Here is a 9,893-nt window from a genome sequence, read left to right as displayed (position 1 = left end):
AGAGACATGGATCAAGACCCCACAGAAACCGCTTATGCATGGGAGCCAGAATTTGGAGCCACGGCCCCTTTTTGAATTATGTACGAAAGAAAACTGAAAATACCAGTGATATAAAAATAGACAATTTGATTATTAATTAAAAATAAATTAATTATAATTTTACTCTATGTTCATATATGATATTTAACAAAAAATACTATAAGTTTGATTTTTTTTTATTTTTGGTCCATTTCTGTGTTAGTTTTTCCAATTATTCACATTAAAACTGGTATTTTTGTTCTTCATGAACGCATCATAATTCCTCTTTGTTGATTGGCTGGTTTGCCAATCAGAGGGTAAATGTCAGGTGGGTCATGGTCATGGTGGGAAGCCGGCTCCTGTCATCATGGCGGATAACAGAAATTATTAAGTTATAGTGGAGCGAAATGAAGAAACCATAAAAGCTATAATACTTACGCGCAAAGAATATCAAAACTGACCAAAACCAAAACTGTCTTTACTGTGTGTCACACCGGAAGAAGATAAGGCTGAATAACTTACCCACGTCGCGACTGGCTAACGTTAGCTTAGCAAAGTGAATTTTAGCTTTGCTGCTAAGGAAAGGCCTAATGAAAACGCCACATCTAAAAGGTGAGTAAGCTTTGTTACGGTTATTACATGGGGATCTGCTGTATTTCTGTGTCATATTACTGACTTCTGTAATGAAACTGTGCGCTACCTTAGGCTGTAAGTGTGTTGCACGGTGTGGTTGGTGTTTGTCAGCAGTCGTATCCCTGTTGCGTTCAATGTCCCATCACTGTCCTGTGCGCATGGGCCCGCACGCGTTCTTTAGCATGCAGGTGTTCTCTCCCATACTCTTAGTTTGGAGCATTAGCGTAGCATACAGTGTAGTGTTTCTAAGATTTTACATATTGTAGCTTCTTTGCTGAGGGATTATTTAATCATGACCACTGTTGATTTGTGCCGTGAGGCCTGATAAGTTTAAATTGAACCTTGGATTGAGTCCATCGCAGATCCTTTATGTGTCTGTCCATAATGTCTGACATTTCCTCCTCTCACTGTCTACCTGCTGTTTCTGAATGGCGGTATGACTGTTCAAGTATAACCTTCTCAGAATCTGGAACATACTGCTTTTCTGTGATCCTGTTGGCATGGCATTTCTCTTATGGAGGAGTTGTAATGTATCATTTCATGGTGTAGGTAGGGCCTGGATAATGACTCAAGCCTGGGGCCCCCAGCCATCTCAAGTCCCCCTCACCCACTACCCAGTGTGAGTCTGTTCATTGTATACAGTATGTGCACTTAAGCATTGGGAGGACAGACCAAGATGGCTCTCTGTATGAAATAGATGTGTGTCTTACAATGCGTATACACCACTGATGCATCCATCCTCTGTCTTTGTGTGTGCATGTATGTCCTGGTATACATTAAAGGAAACTCTTGCAATTGTAGGAAACTTGTAGGCAGCTTAAGTAGAAGATTTATGTGTGCAGAAATATATATGTATGCATTAATATACAGTGTGTGTGTGTATATATGTATATGCGTGTGTGTGTGCGCTGGTGTGCATTAGGTTTGGGGAGTCAGCAGGGGTCCCACGAGGCTGATTAGTGTACCCTACCAAATGTCATTAGGGTGTAATGAAAAAGCAGCCCTGTTACTAATGCGTAATAAAGTGAATGGGCTGCTACATTACCGCAGAGTCCAGACTACGCCTGTTGGCACATCAGCACTTCATAGTATGTGTGTGTGCGTATGTGTGTAGCAACCATACATCAAATATCTGAGGAAAAGATGACGGAAACAGAGTTAGCGCTGACAGAACGCCAACGTGAGTGTGTGAGGGAGTGAGAAAGGAAAGAATGAGTAGGACGTTTGAATTGTGTTAGATCTCATATGTGTGTAATTGTGTGTGTGTGTGTGTGTGTGTGTGTGTGTGTTCAGTGTAAACATTGGCCTGTATGCTTTTGCATACAGGCCAATGTTTACGTGGAGATACTGTATTTTTGGATGTATGTATGTGTGTGTGTGCACACAGCACGTGTGTGTGTCTGTGTATTGGCTCTGCGACTCCATCTACATTTTCCAAGAGTAATATCAGTGGCAGGGCCAAAGGAAGTGCTTTCATTCAGTGGTTGATACAGTAATCACAGTGAGGGAGAAGTAATAACTGTCTACTATGCCGCTATTTAACTACTGTGGCCTTGACTTCACTATTGACTGCATTAGAGGCGTCGCATTCAGCTGCGTTACACACTTGTGTGTGCTTGTGTGTGTGTGTGTGTGTTACGGCCTTGTGAGGGGCGCTGTGGAGTGCAGTGACTGGTTGCTCATTGTGCCAGCAGATGAATATAAAAAGTGTAAAAAAAAAAAAAAAAAGGCCCTGTTGCTCTGAAACGTTAAACGGCTGTCTGTGTTCCTTTTCCTCGACAGGGACCACAGTGAAGGGCGTATGAGGATGCGTGTGTAATCCATTCCGCTCTCTCTCTCTCTCTCTCCTCCCCTCTGTCTCTGTCACAGCATCATCTTTTTCTTTCTAAGTCCCTTCAGAATGATTGAATATTTACTCTCATTTAATGTTACTGTCCAGAAGTCATTGGGCAACAGAGACCCACATATACACAAATTCGCACACTCACAGCCTAGTCTACCCATTTAATTAAGCACTCTATGAATAATTCAGTTTGAGCCTCTGGGCTGAAGATAATTATAACGATCAGGATAATAATGTTTATTTTGCTTTTTATTGTATTAAGACATCAATATCTCTGCAGTGCAGTGTGGACAGTTTGCAGCTACACTTCTAATGCCTGAAGCACTACCTCTAATATCGAAATGGCGGAGCGTCTGTGTTTGTGTGCGTGTTTGTTGCAAAGGGTACTTGAATATGTTCTGTGAGAGCAAAGTTATGAAGTTATTAGATTTGGCCTCCTTCATGATGTTTTGATATTCTATATCCCGATCTAAATATGGATTGATAGTAATCCCAAAGGTTGCTGTTTCAGTCCCAACACTTCGACTGTGACCTTGAAAACTGTGACTGTTCTCACTCCCAGTAGAAATATCAGAACCCATAATCCTCAGTTTAGTGGATCAATGATATATAATGTGATTACAGTTGGGCTCACTGGGCACAGCAGCTGTTCTCCACCCTATGTGGCCTCTATCAAGTTCTGATTAGTCAATGATTGTCTATTCTTTGCCGGGCATATGGAATCAGCAGTCTATTCGCTGTTACTGTATAGTCATTGATTAACCCCAGCAACAGATGTGGGAACAGTGATTGTGCTGTATTGTTGGTCTGCACTGCGGCATATTGCAACACACTGGGTAGTCTTTTACAAATGCCTGCAATTTGCTATTCTGTCTGAAGATTATTGTAAAACTTTTCTCCTTTATTCTGCGGCCAAGAGGTTGGAGAAAGTGAAATGAGCGGAACTGAGTCATGTGAATTTTTATCTGGTGATGTATTGCGGTTTTCTGTTAACTGGTATTGTACGTTATTCTTCGTCACCACAATCAAGTATTGCTATTTTTAAAGGAGCAATCATCTTCGTCTTGTCTCATAGATTTGCTGTCAACATTATAGTTATCTATCTATCCATCCCAGCCTTCCATCCATGCCTATTCCCATCCATCATCAACCATCCCCCATGTACACACAAACCCCCCCCCCCACACACACATCGCATCTATTCTATTAGGCCTGAGATCCTTAAAGTCTACCATTGATCACTCCCCAAAGCTCCAGGGCTTCTTTTCAGACACCCAGCCTCACTGAGAGGCCTGCCCCAGTAAAGGCCTCTCCCCGTGGGTTTCAGCGGCAGGGAAAAGTCCATCTGTGGAGCCGGACCTGCTGGAGTTAACCCATCAGTCACTAGCGCTGATGGATAGCCCAGACAGACAGGGAGGTTGTTGGGGTGCATGTAGACACACACACACACACACACACACACACACACACACACACACACACGGAAGCAAACTGAACAACAGATTGACAGACTGCCTGTGTGTGTGTGTGTGTGTGTGTGTGTGTGTGTGTGTGTGTGTGTGTGTGTGCGTGCATGTGTGGGTGGTGTACAAGTCCAAGAAACTTGAGAAACTTTCAAGTGCCTGTTGTGTCCCCTCAGCGTCCGCCTCATTTGATTAGAGGCCTGAAGGGGCCCTGTGGATCAATAACTGACTTGGGTTGGCCCCTGCAGCTTTGCACACACACACTGAGTCAAACACATGCACATGCACAGAGCACTGCAGCAGTTCATTTAGGCCAAGCCGTCAATCATCAAAGTGTGGACAGGTCCACTCTGGCCCAGCATATCTAGGACGCTGGAGGGGGCTTATGTTCATGTGTGTGTGTTTATGCGGATGAGATATTATGTCTGCTTGGTCCATCTGTCTTGTGCATATGTGTATGTGTGGGTACCAATTAGTTCGTGTTCCTTGTTATCCACGCCAATAATGGCACGCCGATATGAGCAGGTGGGTCCATGTCAATAATCCTGAAGTCAGACAGATTTTTTTTCCCTTTAATCCTCATTTAACCAGGTGTGATAACTTAAGAAACATACTGATTTGACTCGTAGGTCGGCCACTGGGAAAACGGTGTACACACATATACACACACAGGCTGGAAGATGTCACCACCCAGTATGACCACAATCCCCCACCACTGAATATTAGGTTAACTGCTGTGCTCAAGGGCACTTTGACATTAATTGTGGAGGGAGGTTAGAGCATTTTATCATCCAAATTTTCCCATGTGGCCCAGTAATTGGAACGGTTTGAACAAAAGAACCATTAGGCGACCACCTGCAGCTTTATAAAGTGGATAAAAGACATTAAATAATGAAAACAGCATCTTTGTACATGTTGAATACTTAAATAAACACAACAAAGGCTTCTGTTTAATTGAGCTAAAAGTGATATGTCCACTTTCGAGGCAGTTTGAAAGTACAAAGTAGAATGTATTAACATCAATAAATCATTGAGACGGGTTGTTTTTGCAAATTGGCAAGCTGCTTAAAGGCATAAATAAACTCTTGTGCCATAATTTTAAGTGATATAAAACTTCTGCTTCCACTGTTCTCTCTTCGAATCCTCTTAACTTATCAGGATGTATATTTACTGTCAAAGGCTGCAGGGCTGTTATTGCCTTTTCTCCCCCTTTTTGCTCTTCAAAACAAACTCATGGTATAACAACACTGAGGCAGTTCAATGTATATAGTATATCCACTGATCAGCCAAAACATTAAAACTACAGACAGGTGAAGTGAATAACATTGAGCATCTTGTTTCAGTGCAATGTTCTGCTGGGAAACTTTGGGTCCTAGCATTCATCTGTATGTCACTTGATGTGCTCAATGCACCATGCCACACCGCAAAAATCGCTCAAGAAAGGCCCAAAGAACGTGACAAAGAGCTCAAGGCATGGACCTGGCCTCTGACTTTCCCAATCTGATTGAGGATTTGTGGCACGTGGCGGTACCCAAGAGGTACCCCTCAATCCACGGTGGGGCCTCCTTGGATCGGACTTGACTCTGACCTGTTGGGGCATGGATACAGGATCTCCAGGGGGGTCCTCTGATGTCTGGCACCAGGTTGTTGGCATTCAGATCTTTTGAGTCTTCTGGGTTGTGAGGTGGGGCACCAGCACGTCCCACAGATGCTTGAGCGGATTGGTATCTGAGGCTTTTTGAGGCCAGGTTGAGGTCTTGAGCTCTTTATCACATTCCTCAGGCCATGGCATGGTGTATTGTCCTGCTGGGGGAGGCACTGCCATCAGGGGAGTACCATTACCACATTACCATGGGGGAGGGGGGTACTTGGTCTGCAACAATGTTTGGCTGGGTAGAGTGTCAGGTGGCATCCACATGAATGCCAGGACCCAAGGTTTCCGTGCTTAGCATTGCATTGTAACAAGATTATTAATATTATTCAATATTCACATAATCTGCCAGTGGTTTTAAAGTTTTGGCTGATCAATCCTGTTTTCTGACAAGAAGTGTCGGTGTTATTGTAAAAGTGGTGCTTATTTAGATATGCAGTATAGTGTCTAGCAGGCCAAAAAATATGTCTCAATTTAGCAAATATTTCTCATTGCCTACCCCTCTAAGGTCTCATATTTGAACACTGTTGGCCTAGAGGTTAAGAAGTTCAGTCTTGCGTAAGAGATCCCACATTAGAACCTAAGGGTAAAAAATCAGCCAAAAGGTGCAAATTCATCCCAACTGAAGCCACCCTCAGTCAGGCATGCCACAGCGGGGTCAGCACTCAGTCCTAGTGGTCACTTTGATGCCCCTTGTAATCCACTTGTCCAAGCTAAATGGAAACATTTGTGTTCGACAAACAGCCTGTCCACCCACGGGCGTCTTTTACTGAAAACCCTGTAGACGCCACCGCAGCTGACCGCAGTGCTTCTCACTCAATTTCACCATACGCACACACTTAAACACACGCTGTCACCTTCCCTGGGGTGCTCTCCGGCCACCGAAACACGGCTCAACGCCCACGCCGCTGTCACTCACTTCTGACTCCGCCCGCCTGCCTGCCTTCCCACACTCTCACACGCGTACACACATAAACACAGTCATCGGCCGCCCACACGTGCCAGTTAACCTACTAATGAGGCGGCATGGGCCATGTCGTGTTCCGCTGCCCCCATGGGGCTGACCGACCTGTCTGCACGTCAGTTTTATTCCCGCCCACGCTGACTGCCTGATGGACTGCCTCGCCTAATTGACTGACTGAATTACTGACTGACCGTCTGGATGACTGACTGGATAAACACGTAGCATACTGGGATAGTGTGGGCGTGGGAACTTGAAGCGAAGCATGTGGGTGTAGACTGGAGCGTGAAGGGGTGGATAGCGGATGCTGTAGCTGTAAGGGACTTGGCCAGAGCAAAGACTTACATAAATACTCTTTTAATATCCCTATATGGACTCATAGCATGTTGTAAGTATTGCTAAGTAGTGTTTTTTGCTCCCTACATACCAACTGCAGTCCTTGTGGTATTTTTCAATCTTCCTTAAATGATTCCTCGACATCACTGTAGGGTACAGTTTCACTGTAGGAATAAATAGTCGTGAATGATCCGACTCATTAGACCATTTCTAAAATTAATTCTGCTCAATTTAAAAAGTATTTTTCATAGCTTCAAAAAATAAAAAAAATAAAAAAATATTCAGTTTTTATGGCAATAAAGAGGATTTAGCACATTTCTTTAATAGACGTTATAAGACCTGAAGCTGTGTTCACCTAGGAAGTGTTGGCAGAGCATTTTTTTTGCACTCTGCTTAAAGTGTGATAGTGAACACATTGTCAGCAGAATGTAATAGATCTGTGCAAAAGAAACAGTTTATTCAATAAAATTTTCTCTCATTAAACATGTTACACACCTCCTGTTCTCACACTGTCAGAATAATGGTTGGGAGTGCTCAGGCTTAGCTGTAACAATTAAAACCAAATGGAAGTTTGTTGTTTCCTACGCAGAACGGATGGACAGTTATTTTAGTGCCAATTGATATGCAGCACCTGTCTTGCTTTCCCTTTGAGCGAGTGTACAGTGTCATGTGTGTTTCTGTACGTGGCAGTGTGTGTGTGTGACTCATGCCAGTCCTTGGGTGATGATCATCTATTGTGAGCGTGGCAGCAGCCCGAACACTTGACTGCACAACTGTTAATTTCTCTCTCAGTGCATAAATTAATAGTTCATAAATAAGCGAATAAATTAAAGAATGGATGGGAGGAGAGAGAGGGAGGAGAGGAATGGGGGCAGGAAAAACTTTCTCATCAGAAAAATTTAATTTCTCACTCCGACACCCACGAGAATGGGGGGAGGGAGGCTCGGGTGGTGGGTAATGGATGCGAGTGTATGTGTGTTTGCGCGCACGTCTGTTTCCGTGCAAAAGGGATTCATTTTCAGCCTTTCTATCACACCCCTCTGAGCACTGACATGTTGGCATGGTTTTTTTTTTTCTTTTCCCGAGATCCACATTCGACAAACATCTGTGCCTATTACTGAACGCACACACAACTAAGAGGCCTGACAGAGTTGGTTTCTTTTTTTATTATGAGGAGCCATGATGTACCAAGGCACTGGTACAGTTTTAACTCAGTTTACTGATCTTTCAGTAACAGTACTTAGATACCTCCTTAGTCTCAACCTTACAGATATTAGGAGAATGTCAAGCAGAACTGTTTGTTTTTAGAGGGGTGGAGATGAAAGGCGGAGCATGTTGTTCACCTGTCTAATGTCTTATAGCTATATGGCCTATAAATTATAATAATGATATTTTTAGGCTGTGTTGTAATATACACTATATATCCCGATAGTTTCTCTAAAAACACAACTGTATGATTTAAGCCTTCGCTGTGTATGATCATACTAGTGTGACCATTCTAGCAAACTAATACGAATTTAGAGGGAACGTAGCTTGTATATTTTATTCTAGAAGGATTTTTTTTTTTAGTCCACTCCAGAATGTCCTGATATTGTCTGAGTGACACTCTGAGGTGGCGTACTGTCATTTAAAACGAAGTTGGTCTTTGGAAATGTATTAATTTTCCTCAAATTTGACTAATTACTCAAATAATTTAAATAAAATTTTTCCCTGATACAGTTTTTATATCATTAAAAAAAATCATTTTTTTCTTTCATTCAATCTCTATATATTTTTGTTCTACATATTAATGTACTTTATTTATTATTGAATGAATGTGAAATCACGTTCACCAGAAGGTCACTTTTACTTTGAAATCAGTTCTAACATGCTCTTACTGTAATGTCTAGTATACACCATGTATGTATAAGGAGAACTGGACACAGTGTTGGAGGCGGGCCCCATTCATTCCTGTGAAAGAAGCCAAAAACGTTCAGATGCTGTGTGTAAAATTTATCTGATCTTCTGCATCTTTGGGCCCATGGAGCAAGCACACTTCCTACCTTCGTCAGCTGAGCACTAACTAATTATTTAATTATTTAATTGTGTGACTCTTTTATATTTTCATAATGCTATCAGCCCGAAGGAATCAAATCTTGATAGTGAAACAAGTTATTTCACGGGGGGTTGTGTGTCAAAAAAGTTAGTCCACTGATTTACACACGTCTCTTTCAAAATGCAAGTCTATGGGAAATAGAGATGTGCCATATCATCTCGTTCATTATAATACCGGTATATTTTTGAATATATGAAAAAGTTATATCGTGATACTTGTGATATTTCAACTTGTTGACACATTGACATCACACTGCTACCCACGGCAACAACAAGCATTGCTGCAAAGTGAAATTGTTACAGACTCCATGGTGGTTCCAAAAAGATGAGTAGCGTCAGTAGTGTGGAATAAACTGTGGTGTCGTTAGGCCTGGGCATCCAGCATGTTTTATGTACAGCCTTACTAAACAGCCCCGCTAAAACAGACTGGATGACATTTAAAACTATATCACTTATTGTGTTGCAATTCTATTTTCTTATAGTAAAAAAAAATTACTAATTTGTCGTATCATCAAGAATATTGATTTCACAAAAATACCCGTGATGTTATTTTAGCGACATATTGCCCACCCCTAATGGAAAAAGAATCTTTTTGGGCCCAATGTCATAATGTGACAGTCCCAGAGGTTGTAATTCCACGGTGTGGCCCTTATGTAAAATTGGCCTCAAAACCCAGTGCCCTTCTTGGGGGCTCGTCTGTTCCAGATCTGCTCTCCTGAAACTGATCCATCTCCAGATGATGGACCCACTCTGGGATCTTCCTCCATTTTGAATTGACACCAACTCAGGACACTGACTGACATGAAGCAAGTGGGCATGGCTGATAAGTGTGTGTAAATGAAATTGTTTTTCCCATTCATTGCGTTTCTGGCAGTCTTTTGCAATGTGTTGATC

The 9,893-nt window shown here is 42.4% G+C and overlaps 1 long non-coding RNA gene across 1 annotated transcript in view; it reads left to right on the top strand.

The window, feature by feature from the left end:
* The first annotated feature begins 364 nt into the window (after window positions 1–364).
* The window catches only part of LOC125883889 (uncharacterized), a 74,049-nt gene continuing 64,520 nt past the window's right edge, over window positions 365–9,893 (top strand). Inside the window, exon 1 of the long non-coding RNA XR_007448609.1 lies at window positions 365–630. This is a non-coding gene — a long non-coding RNA (uncharacterized LOC125883889). The remainder of the gene's footprint in view (window positions 631–9,893) is intronic.

This window comes from Epinephelus fuscoguttatus, linkage group LG23 (genome assembly GCF_011397635.1).
Source record: "Epinephelus fuscoguttatus linkage group LG23, E.fuscoguttatus.final_Chr_v1".
Taxonomy (NCBI): domain Eukaryota; kingdom Metazoa; phylum Chordata; class Actinopteri; order Perciformes; family Serranidae; genus Epinephelus; species Epinephelus fuscoguttatus.
This window is presented reverse-complemented; position numbering and strand designations above follow the sequence as displayed.